Genomic DNA, 23,979 nt, shown 5'->3' on the forward strand with positions numbered 1-23,979 from the left:
AAAATGCCCTTACATATTGTATTTATCAGTATTCCTTACCTGTCCATTTGAATTTTATATTGATAAAGATATATTTAAAGTTAAATTTTAAGCTGAATAGTTTAAGTTGAAAAATAAGGGATTCTTTTTCATAGGACAGATGGTTGCAAATTAATCTGCAAAGACATATTACTGCTTACAAAGAAAACACTCACAGAAAATCAAAGATGAAAATGTGAGACTGTGTCATGCGTTTTATTAAAGGAGAAACTCAAGGCTTTTTACTCCCAATTTCCAAAGAGTTGTGCCTCAACTGATTTGCTTTCCTAAGAGCTGTTATTATCAAGGTTTGGCATTTTATGATTTTAGCAATTCTTCATTTTTATTTTTCCAAGTTTGGAATTCACACCTACTTCATGGTATAAACTATATGTTCCTAAAATTTCAGCATGGCAGAGCAGAAAATTGAGAAAAATAAATAAATAAATAGATACTTAAATGACATAAGAGACTGCCCATGATAGCAAAGGAAATGGCATGCTTTGAGGCACAGACTTGAGACCAGTATGTCTTTTGCTAAAAGAAAACACAGACACACAACTTGCTATGCAAACTAAATTAATTAATTAATAAGATAATACACACAAAGGATAAAACTAAAATAATCCTGTAGAAAATTTCATCTGAAAAGATTCAGATGGGTAGATGCATTATATCCCTATCTCTTTTTGACTTTCTATGAGTTGTTCCAAAAACTATTCATGAAGAATATTCTGGGTCTTGTGGCACTTCTCATGAGAGTTCCAGGCTAAGGGTTTTCAGAACTTGGGAACTGCTATCCATCCCTTTAGCACCTGCATCATACCCAGTACTCTGTGAGTTTAGGAGCATCCCTGAGGATAACAGGGAAAGACAAAAAAGCTTCCATGAGTCCAGTGGTAGGCGTCTATCACAGTCCTTGCTTCTGGCACCGGTTCCTGTAATTTCTTCAGCTCTGAACCTGAAGAGGAAGAAGAATCTAGCTGTGAGGAAACGACAGAAGAGTGTTTCCTCGTTGAACTACACAAACTGGTTTGAAAGTGGGAAACTGGTCTCGTCTTCAGAAGTAGGCATAGCTGAGAAATCAGGTCTAAGGGCAAGGAAAGGGTTATAGCCAACAGGCCAAAAGAACATCCATTGAACAGGCTACAATAAGAAGACACAAGGACACGTGCTAGTTGAAAGATATTCTGACTAGTTTCTTGAGGTTAATACGTGGTCTGTATATGATATATTTGCTCATCATGGCAGAGAATGCCAATTTAATTGACTCCTCTTAGTGGATGCACAAAGTAGCCTTTGAAAAAGGAAGGCATTTACTCTTTGAGCCACCAAGTACACACTGATTTGCTTGAGCTGGCAAACTAGAGTCTCATATCCAAATGCATCTGTTTTGTGTTGCAATAATCTAAGAATATTTTTACATTTTTAAATGTTTAAAAAAAAACGCAAAAAAGAACATGTCAAAGGGACTATACATTGACTGCAAAGCCTAAAACCAGACATTTACTGTCTTGCTCTTTACAGAATAGTTTGCCAATCTTTGACCTAAACATCTTACTTGGCCAACCATAAATCTCCTTTTCTGCCTCATCCTTATGGAATGCTATTTGTGATAGATTACACTGCTACTGAGAAAAAATAAATGTGGGAATGTAATGTATAATGATGCTATTAAATTGTAAGGTATGAATGTATTTTCAATTTTACAATTTAATTTAAAATGAATCAAACTAATGAACTGTGCAGCTCCTTCGGCCACGTACAGTTATACATGGGATAGACTTTGGGGACATATGCCTAGAAGAACCGACTCAATCTCCCACAAGTATTGAGTGTCCACTCTGTGCAATGTAGTCAAAATATATTGTTTCCTTGATCCATGAAACTCTTGGTCAACATAATAAAAGCCATTCCTGTTAATTACCAATGGCATAATCTCTACAGCATCTACTTTCTAAGTCTGCTACTAAAGTTCCTCCAGGAAGAATCAAATACCTGCCTGTTCCAGGAAAAACGAGAGAGCACATTCATAAAGCAGGATTCCACATACACACACTGTCAGGAAGCTTCTTCTCATTATTATTTTGCTTTAAGTAAAGGGACTTGTTTTCACAGAAGTCAGCACAAATGAGTTACTGAAAATATTGTTGACACACGAATGCTTTTCACACATTTTGCATATCACAGTGAGATTCGGGCTCAGTCAACACTCTCCAATATAATGACTGAGCCAAGTTCATCATAAGATGAAAATCAAACAGGACTCTGGTTCCCGAGCTTATTTTCATTTTTGTTGTTGCTGACATTAGCTGCTGAGGTTTTTATTTTTGTTTTGTTTTGTTTTTTACCTCTAGCCGTGACATGAATTCAACTTGGGACTTTAATCTGATTTAGTGTTTTCCCAGTATTTCTGTGTTTTGATTTAATTCATTGGCTGGAGTAGAAAATGAGTCTCTAACAATGCCTAGTGTTCCAATCTAATACTTGCACTTTCCTTAAAAGACATTCAGTATTACCTTGTATGAATGTATGATATCGCAAAAACAATTTTTCATAAAGAAATCATTTTCAATTTTTTTTTTTTTTTTTTTTTTTTTTTTGCAGTACGCAGGCCTCTCACTGTTGTGGTCTCTCCCGTTGCGGAGCACAGGCTCCGGACACGCAGGCTCAGCGGCCATGGCTCACGGGCCCAGCCGCTCCCGGCATGTGGGATCCTCCCGGACCGGGGCACGAACCCGTGTCCCCTGCATCGGCAGGCGGACTCTCAACCACTGCGCCACCAGGGAAGCCCTCAATGTATTTTCAATAAAAATGTCATATTTCTTCAATGTTTTAGGGTAGTTGATATTATTACATAAAATCAGGTAACCAGCTTAGGATGACCTGCCACAGCTTACCTTTTACTGTAAGTTAGTAAATGAGTAATGGAGTCTAAAGCAGATGCTAGGGCTTCTGCAGGAACCAAGCATTATCCTCTCTGAAGGCTAACACGCACTGAAATGCTTGGTTTCAGACTGCACAATTAGAGACCCTGCAGCTTATAAACACTGTAAATTACCTCAGGGTTTTCAGCCTCAGACCAGTGATGAAGTGTTTCACAACACACACCACCTGTATGCTAATGGAATGCCCATCTGAGAGGGGGGCATGCATGCTGAAAATGTTGGGAGAGCGTGAGAGCTATTCCTACAGTATAAAATATAGGAATGGTATAATTAGGGAAGTATGTGATATTGTTTTTGCCGTAATATTTCTTAGGAAATTAGTATGGGGACTGTCTTTTCAGAAAACTGTGGAAGGAATCTTTGCCCAAAGGTATAGAGACATCCTGCATCTTTGCAAAGAGATGATTCAAATATTTCCCTGTTTACTGTAAGGAAACTTTACCTCTACATTAATACAACAACATCACTCAACAGGAGCCTTTATGTTATATGTGAATCCTCAGTAAATGTTACAACCTGGAGGGTAATTGCTAGGAAAAGTTAACTTGAAGGTTCACATATTAATTTACGCTATAGTTAAGTTTAAAATTCCTAAAAACCCTCTCTCCTGCTTCCTTTGCCCTACAGAATTCTCCAGAGGGCTATCTAGATTGTAGGAATCTGTATGATAAGGAAAACAAACAAGGGGAAATAGGAACTGGGAATTCACTGCTGCTTTAACTGACTTACTGCTCCTAGGTTGACTCTTGCCGTGTTATCCCCACATTTCTAGCAATTCTTGACTCTTTCTTAGCTCCCTGGGAGCAGCTTCACTCTTCTCTCTTCACAGAGCTCTTCTGGATTCTTTTCCGTTGATTTTGAGCACTGTACTATACACACTATGTTTGACATACTATAAACATGAATATATATATAATAGCATACCCAAAGAATATATGAATAATATTATTTATCTCATATACACACACGTAGATGGTTTGTACTGATTTCAATTCCGTTTGATTTTATGTCTGCATGGTGTATAAGTACACGCGGTGAGTTTTTCAACCATGGGCAGTGAGTGCTTTGACCACTGTGGACACTTGAAAGGATGTATTAGCTGCCTACAAGCCCAGCCTCACAGGAAGCCATGTGTGGGTGCGCCTGCCTGCCTGTCTTCCCGGCCAGAGCTAGGGCGGCGCTCTTACTGCTACTGAATACGTCTACCCTCTCCTCATGCCCTCAGAAGACTGCCACATGAGAACACACCCACATATCTAGGGCATGGCCTCCAGAAAAGTGCAAACAGTTTCTCTTAAGTCTTACGTGGGACTACAAACAAGAGGAGAAGCAGAATGGGTGCCTCCTGGGATTTGTTTATTTTAATCTACTTTTCTCAGTAGTGAGATTTGAGGCTTCCCCTCACCTTTTGCCTACTTCCGTTGCCATGATAAATAGGGATGCAGAGTGATATACATCTATTACAGAAACCATGTAAACACTTGGAGTAACATAAGCAACAGGTCCTACCCCGGATCTTTGCTTCGTCTTTCCATCTCCCTCTATATGTTGGGTGTATGCAAGTTTGTATATAGCTCACCCATTTAGTAGAAATTTGCTTTGCCCCAAGGTTTTTAGAGTTCATAGAAAGGTAGGGGTTGGGGAGTGAGGACAATATTGCTTTGAAAAAAAAAACAACATTGTGCTAATTGAATGGGTTAATATGGAAATTCAGAAAGCAAGACAGCCCTCTGGAGAAGAGAAGGGACTCCTGGACCAAAAGCACCTTCACTCAAATCCTCTAGAAATACTGGCCTTTTCTTTGGGTTCATAAATTCTTCTATTAGGATAAAACAATGCCTGGGATGTTAATCCGTTAGTCATTGTGCCAATTTCTTAAATTAGACAAAGGTCTAGTCTTTCAGCCTAAGTTAGCCAGGGTGCGCTGCAGAAGCTGCGGCAGCATGCTCACCGTGTTTTCCCATCACCCACATCCCAGAGCACACCTGTTGTTTACCGCAGACACTGCTGCAGGAGGGTAAACTCCTTCTGTAACAACTCTGAAGTCGTCTTTTTTTTTCCAGAATGGCTTAAATCTCAGTTATTTTGTCTTCTTGTTGAATTTCTCAAGTGCTGCCAGACTTGTGGTCACATGTAAGATGCCAGCAGCTTATGATTTTACATTTTAGTTCACATGGATGTGTCTTTAAAAAGCAAAATACCATGAATAGTCAACAACAGTGATGCATCTTAGATCTATTACTTTTGTAAAAAGCAAAGGCATACATTAGTATTAGCCCGAAAGAGGGGTATATTTCTATTAGCTTAAGACTGAGAAAAGAATTTTTACTAATTCCTAATCTACATAATGAAAATAAATCGATGACATAAAAAAACCTAGTAGAAATATCGTGACATTAAAAGCCACCAAGGTCATCAGAGAAGAAATTTATCAATAGTTACCTTTATAGTTTGTGTGACGCCAAAAGTTGTTCCTGATACAATTTGTGTTTACCTCCCAGAAGGAGGAAGCAAAAGAATAGAAGCTAAATAAAGAGGAGCTTGGTCTTGCCATCACATCACTTAATTATGCTAGAACATACAGTAGTATCAGCCACTGATGAGTCCTACAATTTAATTTCAGGAAAGGTCATCACTAGGGAGCATCTGTAATGTTGCACTGTGAGACAAGAGAAAACCCATGGATCTTTTCCGTGCCTTGAAAAGCATAATAATTGAATTAAGGAGGATCCAAGAGTTAGATACAGGATACTCAAAACATATTTACTTTCCTCTGCAGTACTAGTGGTCTCAGAAAATCCTTCTAAGAGCTGTTTTGTGTCTGTGTGTGTGCATGTGTGTTTACGCTGTAGTACATAGTAAATCTGTGGCATAATGGAAACAAGCTTTGGATGCAGAAAGATGTAGTTTTAGCTCTTCCTGCCCATAGGTGGGGGAGCTGGATAAGATGCTGATCTCTTTGAGCCTTAGTTGTCTCATACATGAGATGTGGATACCAATGCTTATCTCATAAGAATATTATTAGGATAAAATAAAAGAAGATGTGTAATGTGCTCACATTACTAATGATGATGATGATAACTACCACTGACAGTATTCACTGCATGTTAATGATTTGTATAAATAATATTACGTTAGATCCTCCAAATGATAGTTGACTTCTGCTATCCCTCCCCAACTACGCTCCAGGCACCATTACAGACCAAAGTTTAGACACGGCTATAAATACACTCTACATGGGGGAAGTAAGATAGCAGCTGACAGGTGAACTAAACCCCATCTGGGTATCTATGGAGTCAAAAGCTATCAGTCCTGGGAACAAAAGTATAGGTGCAGATGGGAGGCCCTGCTGCCCATCCTGAAAGCAATTTTCTACCAGGAAACCTGGTAGACTGGGAGCTCAGAAACACTGATAAAGACTTGATCTAGTTGCATGGACCCTGGTGGAAAATAGGAACCCAGACCGCATATTCTCATGAGTCCCAGAGAATGAAGATTATAATAATACATTTTGGTTTAATAAGTTTTATCTCCACATTTGACAACTAGACATACGTAGTAAAGGCATACTGATGCCAAGGTGCCTTTGTGGGCTAAAGACTAAATTGTGGGCATTTCTAGATTCCAAGTGATCAGGAATATAACATGGTTGGATGAATAAAATAATTAATTTGGAGAGAATGGCCAAATGTTTTCAGCCAATATTTGCACATGGCAGCTTGCCTTTTCCTCCTGGCTTTAGAATGCTGACTAGCCTGCTTCATCCAGGAAGATACCGTGAAATCAGAAAAGCTCCCCTCTCCAAATTCCTATCTAAATACACATATGTTTTATGATTCACTTTTCTTTACTCACAGATTAAACTGAGCAAGGGGTAAGTGGCAAAGAAGGAAATAAAAATGGATTACTTGCCCTGTCTTGAACAGAAAGCCATGCTCATAAAATCTTTATTTTCTTACTAAAATATCTAATTATGTTAGTAAAAACAGTAGATTATTGTACAAATAGCTGTAGCCTTCTAGATTTGAATTCACATCATTAACAGATTATGGTCAAAAGGAGACAGGCTTCTCTTCCAGCACCCCCTTACTCACAAACTGTTTCTGGTACGAGGATAATGTAGAAACAAGCCCTGGAATCTAAAATTATATCATCACAGCTAATAATAGATGGGTATTTAACATAGTCTTGCCTAAGAAGGACAACCGTGTGTTATTGAACTACTAACTCTTTCAGTGATTCTTCTCTACTCTGACTTGTATGCCCTTCTCATGGCATTTATCTCATTTTATCTTGTGTCAAAGTTACTTTTTATATGAATCTTATGTTCCCTACTGGACTATAAAGACCCTTAGGGCGCACGCACACACACACACACACACACACACACACACACACACACACACACACCCTGAATAAGCTATATTTAAGCAGTTGCACTCTGTAATCAATTTGGACACTTTCATTAGAGTGCAGCGAAAGTGGAGGCAGCCGCAACTTTCTTAGATTGTGTAATGTTTCCTTGTTGGAGCTCGCTTGTTGACTTGTTCACACAGGTTGATTACACCCCTGGCTACTGCTGTTGTCAGTAGGTTTCCCTGAAAATAAGATGCTGCAATTCACAGGTGGGAACAAATCCATACAAATAAGCAGCAAACCTACTCATTCCTTTGTGGTTAGTTATGTCTCTTTAAAATGTTCCTTCTGTTAGTTCTCTAAATAACCACCGAGTACTGAGCACAGCCCACATTACATTTTACACCCCACCTCGTTCAATTTGGGTGTTAGATCACCTTCAAATGGTAGGGGTCTGAAATGGTCTCTCTCTTTTTTCTTTAGCTCAGTTCTGCTGTCTATAAACTCTTGTCTGTTAAGACACCGCTTTCAGTTAACAAGCTATGAAAAAAGCCACAGTGAATCAAAGACTCGTAGCTAATTTCGGGTGTGATGAGGCACTGACAGACAAGCAAAATATAGGCTAAGTAGGGAGTGCCAGAGTAGAGATCGGAAACTTCCTTTTCCAAAATTTAAAACAAAACAAAATGAAAGCCACGCCACCAGATGAAGATAATTTTTCCTAGACGCGGTTAGCAGTGGATCCCCAGGCAGTGGAGAATCCTAATGACCTGCCAACCATTACGAGCAGGTCTGCATTTCTAATTACACATGTTTCCATGCCTTATAACTAACTACCTGTTTTGTCTGTTCCACCAGTCTGGAAGCCAGCTGAGAACCACATCAACTTCTCCATGAACTTCTTTTAGTCTGAACGTTACAACATTATTGTTAAATGTTTGTAAAACAACACGGTTAAAGCTGCATGAAGAAGCACCAGTAACCTCTTTACTAGCCATTATGTAATTTCCAGTTTCTGAGATTATTATTAATGATTTCATAAAACCATTTCTTAGGAGTTTGTTGTAGTTGGTTTCTACTGAATAGCTAACCATAAATGAAATTCCTGAGTTAAAAGTGATGAATATTTATAAGCTTAGTGAGACAAATTAGTTTTGAAATAGGTTTTATCAACATTTCCACTGTGATGCAGAACTCCCATTCACTGAATCCTTAACAGCATCAGATATTTTCATTCTAAAACCAATTGATTTTTTAAAACTATTGATGGGGGAAATCAGAAGAATGCTAATATTAAAATTTATGTAACTTTGATAACAATAGGTGATCATTTTCCATGTTTATTAACCATTTACAGTTTCTATATTGTAATCACTATTTTTCTAAACCCTAAAAAACTGACTTGTTTCTGGAAAAAAGATTCAAAGTAGAAAGCTAAATTTTATTTAGTTTCACAGTATATATTTATTTAGTTTATAAATAAGTATATTTATTTAGTTTCACAGTTTCTTGCATAAATAACTTCCAGAGATGCTGAAGGAACTAGAGTAGAAATAAATTTCCTAATTATTTGTAGATTTCTTTTTGCATCTTGTCTGAGATGTCAGTTACCTATAAAAGTATGGCAAATAACCCATCATCCTATAGAATACACTGCTGTCTGGGAGTCTGTAGACCTAATGGAAACAATTTCCTTCTTCTTCTTCTAATGTAGAGGTCATAATATCCTTTCTGAAGAATACAAAATGCATCCATGCATGATTCAGATGGAGGGATACTAAAACATGCTAAGTCATTTGGAAAATATAAAATTTCTGCACAGTCATAAATACATGCCTTACAAGAAGCAGTAAAAATAGTTCTAGCTCAGTCAGTTTGACACTAAGGCACAAGATTAAAACTTTTAAAAATATAGGTCTCTGCATTCCACACTATTTTACTGTGGAAAGGCAACAGAATGAAGATGCAACTCACCCCCACCTGCTTGTCATCTCATCTTTCAAGTGTTGGTTTCTAAGAGTAACTTGATGATATTTTTCAGAATTCTCATTAAAATTTTTAATAGCATATGCATTTTATTTATGTCCAGACACAAGAAAAGCCTAGTGTAACACTTTCTAGAATGTTCCCAATTGATATTTATTTCTGCTTCTGAGAAGTTTGCTCTGGATAGGAGGTCACCACTTCTTTAAACTGAAATATAGTTGATTGTGTACGATATGAGTTACAGGTGTACAATATAGTGATTCACAGTTTTCAGAGGTTATACTCCATTTACAGCTACCATAAACTATTAGCTGTATTCTCTATATTGTACAATATATCCTTGCAGCTTATTTTATACATAACAGCTTGTACCTCTTAATCCCTTACCCTTATATTGCTCCTCCCCGCTCCTCTCTCCCCACTGGCAACCACTAGTTTGTTCTCTGTATCTGTGAGTCTGCTTCTTTTTTGTTATATTCACTAGTTTGTAGTGTTTTTTAGGTTCCACATATAAGTTCCACATATAGGTTCCACAGTATTTCTTCTTCTGTCTGACTTATTTTACTTAGCATGATGCTCTCCAAGTCCATCCATGTTACTGCAAATGGCAAAATTTCATTATTTTTTATGGCTGAGTAGTATTCCACTGTATATATTTACCACATCTTCTTTATCTTTCTGTTGATGGACACTTAGGTTGTTTCCACATCTTGGCAATTGTCAATAATGCTGCTATGAACATTGGGATGCATATATATTTTTTGAATTAGTGTTTCTGTTTTTTTCAGATATATTATATACCCAGGAGTGAAACTGCTGGGTCATATGGTAGTTCTATTTTTAGTTTTTTGAGAAACCTCCATACTATTTTCCACAGTGGCTACACCAGTTACATTCCCACCAATAGTGTACGAGGATTCCCTTTTCTCCACGTCCACGCCAGCATTTGTTATTCGCTGTTCTTCTGATGACTGCCATCCTGACAGGTGCACGGTCTTGACCTCGCTGTGCTGTTGGTTTGCGTTTCCCTGATGCTTAGTGATGCTCAGCATCTCTTCATGTGCCTGTTGGACATCTGCATTCCCTCTTTGGAAAAATGTCTGTTCAGTCCTTCTGCCCATTTTTTTGTTTTTTTGACATTGAGTTGTATATTTTGAATATTAACCCCTTATCCGTCATACCATTTGCAATATTTTCTCCCATTCAGTAGGTTGTCTTTTCATTTTGTCAGTGGTTTCCTTTGCTCTGCAAAAGCTTTTAAGTTTACTTAGGTCCCGTTTGTTTATCTTTGCTTATATTTCCTTTGCTTTAGGAGACAGATCCAAAAAAATATTGCTACGATTTATGTCAAAGAGTGTTTTGCCTATATTTTCCTCTAGGAGTTTTAAGGTTTCTGATCTTACATTTAGGTCTTGAATCCATTCTGAGTTTATTTTTGTAAATGGGGTTAGAGAATTTTCTAATTTCATTCTTTTCCATGTAGCTGTCCAGTTTTCCCAGCACCACTTATTGAAGAGGCTGTCTTTTCTCCACTGTATACTCTTGCCTCCTTTGTCATAGATTAATTGGCCATAGGTGTGTGGGTTTATTTCTGGGCTCTCTGTTCTGTTCCCTGGATCTATGTGTCTGTTTTTGAAGAGGTCACCACTTTTTGCTCTGGTTGGCTTTTATAAGTTATGCAGACTCATGACCTCGATGGATAGCCTCCATCTGACCAACTGCACAGTAACTGTATAAAGTCTTACATGATTCTAATCACAGACCTGCAGTTTGTCCAATTCCCCTGCTTCTCCCCATTCCCTTGCCCCCAAACCCATTTTCATCCTCCTAAATGGTCAACTTGAGTCAAATAATTAGTAACTTGCGAGAACACAAGGAAACAACAATGACACCACTTAGCTCAATAACAATAAATTATCAAGAGCTTTTCCCCTATAATTTCAGAATGGGTAAATAAAGAGGCAGTTAGAAATGAAGTAGATACATTTTTCAAAAGAGCTGTGTATAATTTACAAAGAGAAAACCGCAGTTACATTTTATAATCAAAGCACATGTTTGCTCAAAAATCTGACTGCAGGGGTTTTCTAGTCATACATGGGACAAGCTCTCACATGCTGATACTGACCTCACTGACTCATCAGGAACATATGGTGACAAATACGTATCTAATGTATTATTAGAACAATGCCATACTGATGATACTAGGTAAATTGTGTTATTAGGACCTAGGGGAACTGAACTCTACAGTGTATTCAAATCAATATGACTTGATATATACTTTGCACAATTTATATCCCTGAAATAATATTTTTTATAAATCTAGGTAAAAAATAATATCTATGAATACAGAAAATGATGCATTTCCTCATTGGAAATGATACATGCAGAATATCTCATTAAGAGCAGAAACAAAACCATAGAATAGAATCAGGATAGAAACAATCTACATGGTATCTGTTGATAGTATTATATCCTTTCTCTTTATCTTTGGAGAATAAAGGATGGAGATTTCAAATGATTATTTTTCATTTGGGGAACTTAGTGTAGAAATACTTAAAAATCAGTTAAATGTAATTTACACTGAATTTCTTGAACTTACATAGCATCTATCATTGGATTATTAATCACTATTAATCTTTCAGATTCATGTGCAAACTATAATAAAATTAATACATGTAACTATAAAGTTAAAAATGTTTACCTATTAGTTTCATCTATTTTTCATAAATCAAATTATAGTAACCTAGGTAACTCCCAGATATTGGTGAATATCTAATATCATCATTATATAAATCATTTTCTAAATAGCCAACATTTTGCATGTATCACCTATCCAAGAATGGTTTGCCAAATGTGTGAAATGCTCTGCCAACTCCTGCCAGTTTTCCTGAGGATCAGAAAAACAAAATCACACCGGACCCACCACAGCCAGGGATAAAGCATGTTCTCTGTAACACAAACAGAAGGTAAACTACTCCGTGGGTTACAGAGTGGGAGTGGGAGGGATGGACATAAAGGTAGCAGAGAACAGCTTCAGGTATCATTAAATTCAAGAGCTAGAGTGGCAGAGATCATGATGCTCATTCACTCATACAATATAATGTATTGTATTCATTCAATATACATTAATGTGTTCCTACTATAATCCATGCATAACATTGATCCTTCTGAGTAGCATTTTGTTAGTTAAAATACAACAAAATCAAATTAATATTAAGGTAATTCACTCATGACAATGCATGGACTCATCAATGGCATACTGACATACAATCCCAAAATCTATTATTTACATTAGTTTACGGTGCTAAATGGATGGTGGAATTCCACTAACTACTGTGACTTCTCTGACTGTTGATTTCCCAAATAGCAAATATGGCAAGGAGTACTTTTTACCCATTTCACAGGGAAACCTTACTAAATAGTAATTATATATTGGGAAATGTTTTAACCTCTCCTAGGAGAAATATTTGCCAAAGCATAAATCTGTCAAGGAAATGATGATTTTATTATTAAGACTGTTTTGTAGATAAAGTGAAGGTATGAAAAAAGACGAATGCTTTCATTATTAACAAGAAACAACTTTTCAGCACCTACCAACTGCTTTTACACAGTCTTTCTGAGAGGCAATCTTATCGGTTTCACATAACTAAAACATAATATCATAACTGAAAAATGTCTTCAGTAAATAACCCAGGATAAGTTTTGTTTTGTTTTTAATATAAGAAGACAGTAATATTAAATCATGCCCACTGGCACATTTCTCAATACTGAAGCCATACTACCTGGCACTTTTCTTTAATGTTCTCCTCGTAGTTTTCGCTTCTTTAACTTAGCTGGGAGCAAACAAAATTTTGCTCACAGGTGCCCCTTAGGCAGTGCTGTACAGAGGTTATCCCTCTGTTAATTTCCTTCCTTGTTTACTGACCTGTCCTCACTGTGTGTAAACTCTAAGTGAGCAGCACTGATATGCACCCTCCACATTCAGGGGTGCATCCACAGCCCCTCGCACTAGGCCTTGCATCACACAGACACTATATAGATAGTTGTAAATGAAGGAGCCGATGAATGAATGCCACCGTGCTAAGACTTTCGGACACTACAGAGAACATAGAGATAAACCCACAAGGTTTTGCCCTGGAGGCATACTGCAGACACTTGTCCTACCCACACAGTGCACTTGTCTCCCTGAGTGCTTTCTCTGCCTGCTTCACTGGCTCAGTCTTTCCTGGCCCTGCAGGGAGAGCTGAGTGTACTTCACCTGGGTGTGGCCCTCAAACTTTACAGAAGGGAATTTAGCATATGAATACCTCAGCTTTTCCCTCCTCAGTGTGGACACACTAGAGGATCTTACAGATCCTCAGAGGACCATACTGCAGTGTCTCAGGGCCTCACCCTGCTCTTTAGCACACATCCTTCCCTTCCCTGTCTCAATCCTCCCCTTCTCCTATAAGTGATTCCCAAGATCAACTCCAACATAAATTACTTGCACTCAAATCCTTGCTTCAGTCTTCAGTTTGGGGACAAGCAACTTACATTCTGGTAGGAAACAGCAACCTTAAATCACAGTAGTACAATATTAAAAGTAACAGAGGCCATATGGAAGTGCAGATGGAGTGCGATGGAAGCTCATGGGAAGGGCTGTACCTGGAAGAATCGATAAAGATGCATTGAAAGAAGAAAGAACCAAGATATATACCAAATTGGTCAAACCTCATCTGGGTTGAGTCGAGAGTGATGGTTAGGGTATAGACATGAAGAAGCTGAGACCATTCCTAACAGAGTAAAAGGAATAAGAAACATATGGAGGCCATACAGCAGAGTTGTATGGAGAACACGGTGAGTGTTTCTGTTTGTCTGGACCATAGACTGTGAAGGGAGTTTTTGGGAGGATGGGTTGGAAAGGGACTCTAACTTGTATGTTTGGCCAAGAATTGCAATTGTTTTGTATAGGCGACGGAGAGCCTTAAATTTTTTTTAGAAAGTAAGTGACATGATCAGACTGTGCCTTAGGAAAACTGGTCTTTTAATTGTGTAAAATAGATTAGAATAAGGAAAGGGAGTTGTGAAATCCTTGCAGAAAGCTAGTCCAGTAGTACAGGTAGCAAATAATGATGCCCAGAGTGAAGGTTACAACAGAGGCAAAGAAAAAGAAAACAGAAGTATATGTTAGCCGCAGCTTGACCGGCTGTAAGGCAAGGACGTGACCATAAAAATGAAACACAGAAAGTAGAGCAGGCAGAGAAGGCTCTGAGTCAGACAGACTTGGGTTTAATCCAGTGTGAGATCTTGCAGGCTCTTTCAGCCCTGTGAGACGTGAACATTTTCATTTACAAGAAAGAGAAGAAGACATACCCCGTTGGCTACCGAGGCATAAAACAGATAATGCATCTGAAGTCCAGCAGAGTGCCTGGAGAACATTAAGCGTCTGATTAATCGATGGCAGTTATCATCACTGTTGTTAAAACATGAATAAGTAAGCAAAGTCTTTTAAAAAATGATATCTTCGAAGCTAAAATTTAGCCAAAGAGATTAACATATCAAAATAAAGAATTTACCATAGAATGGATAAATAACAAGGTCCTACTGTATAGCACGGGGAACTATATTCAATATCCTGTGATAAACATTAATGGAAAAGAATATGAAAAAGAATATGTATGTGTATAACTGAATCACTTTGCTGTACAGCAGGAATTAACACAACATTGTAAATCAACTATACTTCAATAAAATAAATTTTTAAAAATAAAAGAATTTACCAATCAGAAGAGGTGTGGGGTTTATCAGCCTAGAATTAATCATTAAAGAAAGGAAGGCAAAAGACATAACAGGCACGTACCTAGAGCAGAATCCAGAGCATTAGTCTATGTGAGTCACACAACTTACGCTTCTTCCTCTGCTTCCATGATCTCAAAACAACCTTGAGATTGTGATTTGGTTTCACCAAAGGTCTGACTACAATAACAGAAAATGCTGGCCATGCCAACTTGAGAAATCTGTTTTCTGTTCGAGTGGTATTTTTATTGAAGTTTAATAAATACTCACTTAAAATTTATATATAGTTTCTTATGACATGGTTTAACATGATCATACCCTCAATTAAAGTCAAATTCAAGTTTCTAAGCGTATCGACCTTAAGATTACACCCTAGGCCAGGAAGAATTTAGCAAAAATATCTGTTTGTTGATTTATTTCACTTCTCTCACAGGGCCTGGTGCCTGATGGCCCACCACACTCCTGAGGGAATGATTCAGCTGTACAGCTTGGTTCATTCTACTTCGTTTACGTTCATAATCAGCTGCAGTAAGTAAGATGGAACCATGACCAACTTCAGCAAAGTCTCTTAACAAACATGACACTATTGATCTTCCAACCCAAGATGGGGAAGTTCTGTAGCATGAATTACCACCACGGTCAAAGGGATACCAACACTGGCTTTCACTGCAACTAAAACTCAGATAAAATAGAAACATAATAATCCATGATTTTACCATTTTTACATAACTTTGAAGCAAGGTTTTCTTCCCACCTACAGAGAAGTTTATACAGAACAAGACTAAAGGTAGGAAGTACTCTGATATAGTACTAAGAGTACTTGATTGAGAGTTAAAAAACCAGGAGAGAAATCTGCTCTCACCTCTGTCATATACTAGCTGTGTGATATTAGTCAGACTGCAGACACTTGCTAGGACTCAGTTTCAATAAATGTTCATGAGACTGTTGGGTCAGATGATTATGAAAGTCTCCTAAAGTTCTAAAATCCCCCCTGAAACTGCTATTTCTCCTTAGCCAAAACAGATTTGATCTTATTTCTCACTCCCTTTTTATTTCATAACGGGGTTTGCATAGATAAATAATAAGAAGTAATAAAATATTTATCGTGACCTATGTCTATTTAAATCAGGGAATTCCTGTTCTTGAACATAGCACCAATATTTGTTATTTATTATAGCCAGCAAGACAGAGCAGTAATTCAGATCCTGGCCAGCTCACCCCAAGGTGCTTAATAAATATTGATGACCCAATCTGTGTCTAAAGGAAACAGATATTCTCTTGGGGGGAAAGAATCAGGTTTCCTTTCAAGACATTACGGGAAACATTGTTACAGAACTTGATTTTTTATCGCTTAGCACTTTGTTTTAGCATAGACTTTTTGAGATCTACTGTTTTTTCATTCATCCACGGCTGCATATTAGCAGCGTTATTCTCTATTTACCTAAGAATTTTACTATCAAAAAGCCTGGATTCTTCAGGAGTTATTTTCTCCATCTTTGCTGCAGATGCACTAAAATTCTGAGGCTTCTTCTCAATGTTAATTGGAAAGTAACACTTGGTGTAATAACTCTTTAAACAGGGACCTTCAAGGAAGTATTCATATGTTTACCAAAATCAGACTGAATGAAGATTAAATGTTCTGTTCTTTATGCAGGCATTTGGCCATCTTTCTCAGGTAGAACAAGTTTCTATTGTAATAAACATAGCTAAAAGACCACTGTGGCTTCTACATTCTATCAACATGTTTGTGAACATATATACCAGGATCCAAACCCAAAGGCACAACATTTGGCCTTCACAGTAAATCAGCAGTGAAATTAAAATTGCCTAAGAATATACAACGTGGAGTTGTGTTCAATAATGTACAACTGTAGAAGCTCCATTGCTGGTCCTCTGTTCCAATGTCCATAAGAAGGTCTACAACCACAGAGTAAAGTCAGGGCTCACAACCTATGACTTGCCAGAGATGGCAAGAAGGGGGGCTATTGAGATGCCTATGCCAGTATCCACCAAAGCACCACCACCTAGGATTGGTAAAGACATTTCCAGAGTCACCAAGAACAGATTCAGGGCCAACAGTATGGCTGAGGCAGTGTCCTAGAGTCATTGCTGTTACCCAACACACTCAACTCAAAACAGAGTGGATTTTATTTTTTTTTATCCTCACTTTCCCAGTCCCTCCCTCCTCCCAGCTACCGGGCTCTGTTTCGCCCTGTATCTTACATACTCCCTTATTCCTCATCCCTACTCTGGATCTCTACCCAGACAGCCTGGGAAAATCTTGCCTTGCTCTGAAAAGACTATTTCCTTCCCCATTGCTCCTGTACTATAAAAAACTATTATTTCAATAGTAGCTATTGTTAGATCATTTTACTATGTTCCAGGTAGTTTTCCAAGTACTTTCCATACATTAACTTATTGAAGACTCACAATAAATCTATAAATCAGTATTATTAATACCTCTATTAGCAGCAGAGGAAACAGAAAAAGAATAAAAATCCTCCCAGAGTCTTAGTATGTGAAGAACCTGAGATCTGAAATCATACAGTGGGGACCCAATAATACTCTTCACTAAACCCTATTGCTTTACTGTATCACTGTGTGATATGAATTATTTAAAATTTATTAAAATTTGTTGAGACTTGCTTTATGCATTACTTAGATGATTTTTAAGTGAAAATATATAATTTAGAAGTGTGTAGGGGCTTCCCTGGTTGCGCAGTGGTTGAGAGTCCGCCTGCCCATGCAGGGGACATGGGTTCGTGCCCCGGTCCGGGAAGATCCCATATGCCGCGGAGTGGTTGGGCCCGTGAGCCATGGCCACTGAGCCTGCACGTCCAGAGCCTGTGCTCGGCAACGGGAGAGGCCACAACAGTGAGAGGCCCGCGTACCACAAAAAAATAAAAAATAAAAGTGTGTATATTTTATAAGTTATACACACACTAGTTTTATGTACAGGTTTTAACAAATCAGACTTGTTCATTGTGTTGTTCAAATTTTCTTTATCTTTGCTTACTTTTTATTTTCTTCACCTATCAATAATTGACAGATATATGTGAAATCTTCCATTATGATAGCAGAGTTCTATAGTTCTATCAATTTTGTTTTGTTACTATGTTAGGCTTTTTTGTCAATTGCACACAATTCTAGAATTATTATAGCTTTCCGGTGAATTTCAGTGAACTCAGATGGGAAGAAAAACATTGATTAAACTGATTCATACTCAAGTGTAAAGAAATCCCACTTAAACTTTCCAAAATTACTCAATTTTGAATCAAAAGTAATCTTTTATTCAATAATTGGAATAAATATTTTACTTGTGATTATTTTTAAAATTTGTGGATGGAAATATTTTGTGCAGAGTTGTTTCCTGAACTGCTTGAATCTCATCAGGACTTTGATCTCAAAGAAAGCTGGCTTCAGGCTCACAGAAGTTGCCTTCATCCAAACCAATACTTCTCCAAATTCTATCCACTCTAAACCATTCTACTGAAAGATTAACATTCCTACAATTCATTCATGAATTTTATTTTTTCATTGTCCATTGAACACAATAGGTGTCATGATAGTCAGTGCCTTTACAATTTGACTTCAATTTCCATCTTAAGTCCTTTTGCTTACACTTATCTCATGCCATAATCAAAGCATTATCTGCTGCACTCTGATGGTGATTTCATTTTCTCCCTTAAGTCCACATGGTTCTTTCTGTTTGCAAGGCTCGTTTTTTCTCCATCTCTGTCTGTAAAAATTTGCTAACCTGTGCAGCTAATTTCAAATGCTGCTTATTTTGTGAAGCTCAAACCTTCCACCAGATGGGATCTTACTTCTACTCTACTGAAACTAGGTTGTCTTTCAGCTGTTAGTAAATGAACATCTATCCTTTGGTTTGGTTAACTGTTATGTTTGTTTTACCTCCCTCTGCCCCATTAAACTCTAGGCATTCTGAGTGCAAAGAGTATCTTACTTATTTCTCTATTGCCTCAAACACCTAGCTCAATAAATATTTTTTCAAAAGGCTTATATTTTTCCAAGATGGTCAAACTCTAGTGTAAATCTAATCTTTGAAAAGCACACTTAGGAGCCAGTGAAGAGTCTTGTATGCCCATATTCTATAATCTACACATTATATCTTTCAATTTTGTTAGACACAGATGACTACAATTCTGTCATGTAATAATCCCCTCTTCTGGAAAATAACTATTCAGGACAAAGTTGTGTTTCTTCAAGAAGAGTTCTGGACTTTTTTTTAAATAAAATGACTCACTGTTAAAATGTATATATGACTCTACCGAGATTGTAAAAAATAAATTTTTTTAAAGCCTTAACATTAAAATATTTAATTCTAAATTTAATTATTTCTTATTTGTTTCCTACATACAATGAGTAGTATATTTCATAGAATTACTTTATGTCTCACCAAATATTTTCCCTGTTCTAATTAGAAACATCTAATGAGAAACATCTTAAGTGAATCAGTTACTGAAAGAGCTTATGCTATTTCTGTACGTAATGGTTTCAATTCTAACAAAATAACAAAATTGAATTTCAGCTACAATAATTTAACTGCTCTTCCCCACCTCTGTGAAAAACACCTCCAGTTTGCCTGCTTCTTTTAGGGGATCAAATTGAATTTTTTATGTTAAATTTCCACTCAGAAAGAGGAAAAAGCTGGAGAAAATGAAACCGGGAAATTCTATCAAGTAATGGTCCTTCTGCTGTCTTAGTAGGTAATTTTATAGCCTTTGTTAATCTGAAGTGTATAAAAATATTTCAGTTGCAGCTTGTGGTTTATAAGACACAAAATGCACTTTTCTTTTACGTTTATTATGTACAAATGTATACTTGGCAGTTTCATATAACTATTTTCACAAGTTCCACATCTTGTTTAACATAAAGAGCACAAAGGAAACCTCAAAGGAATAAACGAACAAGCCTTCATACTACACATGCACCGGCTATTTTTGTTAAATATATGGCATTTATTTGCTGATAGTTATTCTCCATGAAGTCATATCATTAAATTCCATGTGTGTCTATTACCACTGACTCTCCAGTGTCTACAGCACAGTCCCTTGCAGAACAGAAACTCCTAATAAACATTTGTTAACTGACCTGACGATTAATTAATACTCATTAGTAAGGAATAGTTTTTGATCAGTAGCATTGAATGCCCTCTGGTATGTTACTTAATGTCATGAATATTTAATTGAAGCTAATGATAAGAATTAGAAATGTTTGGCATGAAATATTAAATACGAAAATATCTGTGCTAAAACTGGGGTACAAACTGCACACACATTATTTGATTTACTTACGTTATTTGTAACTAGCTGGAAAAGGCCACTTAGTCCCTGGGGAAAAGTGCCAAATAACATTAAATATATGTGTAATATGCACCTGGGACTCAATGTGAGGAGCTGCCATTTGTCACATTAGGATAAAAGATGACCAAAATAGTGAGCTGCACAACCATTATTACACTTCCAAACATCTGATCACCTGACCCATAGAATGCTGTTCTTGAGAGATGCTCCTTGGAAATCAATTTAGGAAATGCCTCAGGGGATAATGTTTATCTATACATACGGCACATGGCATATTAAAACCCTAAGAAAGCTTTTTAACATTGTCAGTAACATATTTTGGGAAATCTGTGTTTTAAGATGATTTTCTCTTAATAAATTAAAAAGGAAAGAATCTGTAATGATGGAAAAAATGTTGAGTTATGTAGGAATTCACTGCCAAGTTCACCTCTGCATAGAGAACTATCACTGTCTCAACTGAACCACCAGAGCTGCACTGTATAACAGAAATGCAGGGCAAGCCACTTAGCAATTTTAACTATTCTGGTAACCACGTTAAAAAAGTATAAAAAGAAACAGGTGAAATTAATTTTAATAGTACATTTTATTTAACATATCTACAATAAAATCCTACCATCTCAGCATGTCATAAAAATAAGAATTATTCCTGAGATATTCTGCTTCTTCTTTTCATATAATATCTTTTAAATCTTGTATTTTACATTACATCTTAATCATATGCTAAAATTTCAAAGGTCAAATACAGTCCTAGCAAAACAATGAAAATATGTTTACTGTAAGATTATTTTACACTGCATCCGTTTTTAAATTTAAGTTGATTAAAATGAAATGAAACTGGAAAGGAGCATTCCCTCCACCTCACTCACCCCATTTCAAGTGCTCAGTCGTCACACGTGGCCAATGGCTGCCCTACTGGAGAGTGTAAGTGTGCAGACTCAACACATCATCTGCATGAAAATACAGCCAGTTTACCATAATGCCATTATCCATTGAGACTAGAAAATATGGTAAGAACTTTAAGCTGTCCAACAGGAGGGTCTATCTAGGTCCTGCATAAAGTAACCATGGGAATCAAATTTCTCAAGGAAGAGACACAAGGAATTATTTAGCCAATATTTAACTCATACTAAATTGAGCTACATCACATTTTTAAAAGTCTCATCATAAATTTCATCCATTTAACTTTTTATATCTGGATGTGTTTTAGAATGAAACTAGATAATATAATTCCTACCTTTGTGGAAAAGGAAAGGAAAGAAAAAGAGGGAAAAAGGAAATAAAAGTTATTATTTGGGGCAAACCCTAGCCATTACAATATTATTCTGGATTTCTTTAACATGAAAAATAAAAGAGAACAAAGAAAAGCAACCAACAAAATAAACTCACAAATAATGATGTTATAGTAACAGGTAACAATACTTTTAAGTAGATATAGCTTTCCACTAAAATAATAATTATGCTGTACTCAGTTGACAATTCTAGGAGATAATCATAGATCTTAAATGATATTTTCTCAAATATTAACATGGAAGTCCTTTCCACTAAAAGATCACAAAATACAATATTAGAAAGTAAACTTTCTTAAGTATTTTCTTTCATTCAAAAAGCTAAGAGGTGTTAAATTTGAAATAACTAATTTTTTTAATCTGCTTTATAAGGCAGGGAACCAAAAAAAAAAAATTCCAAGATAGAACGCCTCCTGTAAAGACTACATCCTAGAGTGCACAGGTCAAAGTCCAATGGGTGCCAAACTTAATTTGGAAGCCTCTTGACTGATGATAAAACAGAGCAGAAATTGATTAATCTCTGTGAGCAACAACGCTGGTGCTATTAAGCATTCTAAAGTGGCAACTTCATTTCCTCCAGGGCAAAACATACTTAGAAAGGAAAAGCTGCTTCCCCATAAAATAATCTGTTTTGTAGGCTTAGGAGGTTTCAGCTGGATGACATGCCTTAACCTTTCTGGAGTGGGTAAATTGTCGTAAAGCTCATAGCAAAACAGCAGAGTATGCTCCAATAATATTTCACATTGCTTTGCCCAAGGTAGAGGTAAGAGAGAAGCTACATTTGTATGCTTATGGAAGCCTTCTTTCAGGTTAAAATTAATGGGAAACTGACCTTGAAGAATATCTGTTTCGTAAAGAATTGGAGAACATTATTTAGATTAAAAAATAATAGCTGGGCTTCCCTGGTGGTGCACTGGTTGAGAGTCCGCCTGCCGATGCAGGGGACAGGGGTTCGTGCCCCGGTCGGGAAGCCTGCGCAACCGGAGCCTGTGCTCCGCAGCGGGAGAGGCCACAACAGTGAGAGGCCCGCGTATCGCCAAAAAAATAATAGCTATATGGTGCCAAACAACTGGTCTTTGGATTAAGTACACACAAAAATTAACTGGCTTGACTATTTTAGGTTAAAAATATCTATTCATATATCAATTACAAAGTTAGATCAACTCATCTCATACATGCACAGTTTACTGAACTAAAATAAATAATTCCTTTTTAAAACAGACCTAATTAATTTCAACAGACTTTTCTATCGTATATATCACCTGGTGAATGGTACTGAACATGTACAATTTCTAGTCCTATTAAGATACTACCCTATAAAATATTTATGTCTCAAATGCTAAATCATGATGAGGAATATAATGCAGAAATTCATAGATATATACCCTATAAGTGACTGCCTATCCCAAAATAGACTTGAAAGAAATACAAACTTACTCAAAGTTTTATTACTGAATATAAGGATATTACCCATACATATTACACATAGTTATCTATAATATAAATATATTTATATACATTTACAATTTATAATAATATAGAATGAAATTCATCCAATCAAAGTGCTTAGAATTTTTGCACATAACAAAAATATAGATTTTAAGTTTTACAAAGTATATTCACATTTAATATTGTATCAAATGTCAAATTTTTTCAAAATGCCAATAAATGTAAGAAAGATTCAATCATTGTTGTCTAATACACAATGAAAAATATTAAATGAATCAAATTTAGTAATTAACGGCACGTCAGATGTTTTGAGTACCTGTCCAATGCTATATCTATTATACACATTACACAACACCATCTTTCTCCTTTTTTCTACAATAGATTGCCAGTCTATTGATTTTCTAATTGTCTTTCACCATCATATCAGCCAACATTTAGACTCTGGCCATTAACATAATTATTATGTGTTTAAAGATGAAAACAGATTTTATGAGACTTAGAGCTGCTTTTTAAGTCACTTGGTTATGCTCTAAACCCTTCCAAGTAGATTACAGACTCAACAATTTGTTCATGGTCAACTCTTCACCTTTATTTAAAGAGTCAGCATAAGAACAAAACTGCTTTCTTCTGTAAAGCAAAGCTCAGTGTAACCATGGGTCTCTCTTTGGCCATCCACCCTTCGATTTAGACTTTTTTTCCTCTCTTCCAAAGGCCATTTTTAGTATCTTGACACATTTCTAACTTTTTTTCTAACCCCAAATTGGTTGCTGCATTTCTTGGCAGCAAAATAATCAATCTTTTTTTCTTGTTACTGTCTTAATTTAAATAATGCATTTG

The 23,979-nt window shown here is 36.6% G+C and overlaps 1 protein-coding gene across 1 annotated transcript in view; it reads right to left on the reverse strand.

The window, feature by feature from the left end:
• Nucleotides 1–23,979, reverse strand: part of NALF1 (NALCN channel auxiliary factor 1) — a gene marked incomplete at both ends in the record, with an annotated part of 575,154 nt that overhangs the window by 446,744 nt on the left and 104,431 nt on the right. The window lies entirely within an intron of this gene.

This window comes from Leucopleurus acutus (assembly GCF_964270905.1).
Source record: "Leucopleurus acutus genome assembly, chromosome: 18".
NCBI classification, from domain to species: Eukaryota; Metazoa; Chordata; class Mammalia; order Artiodactyla; family Delphinidae; genus Leucopleurus; species Leucopleurus acutus.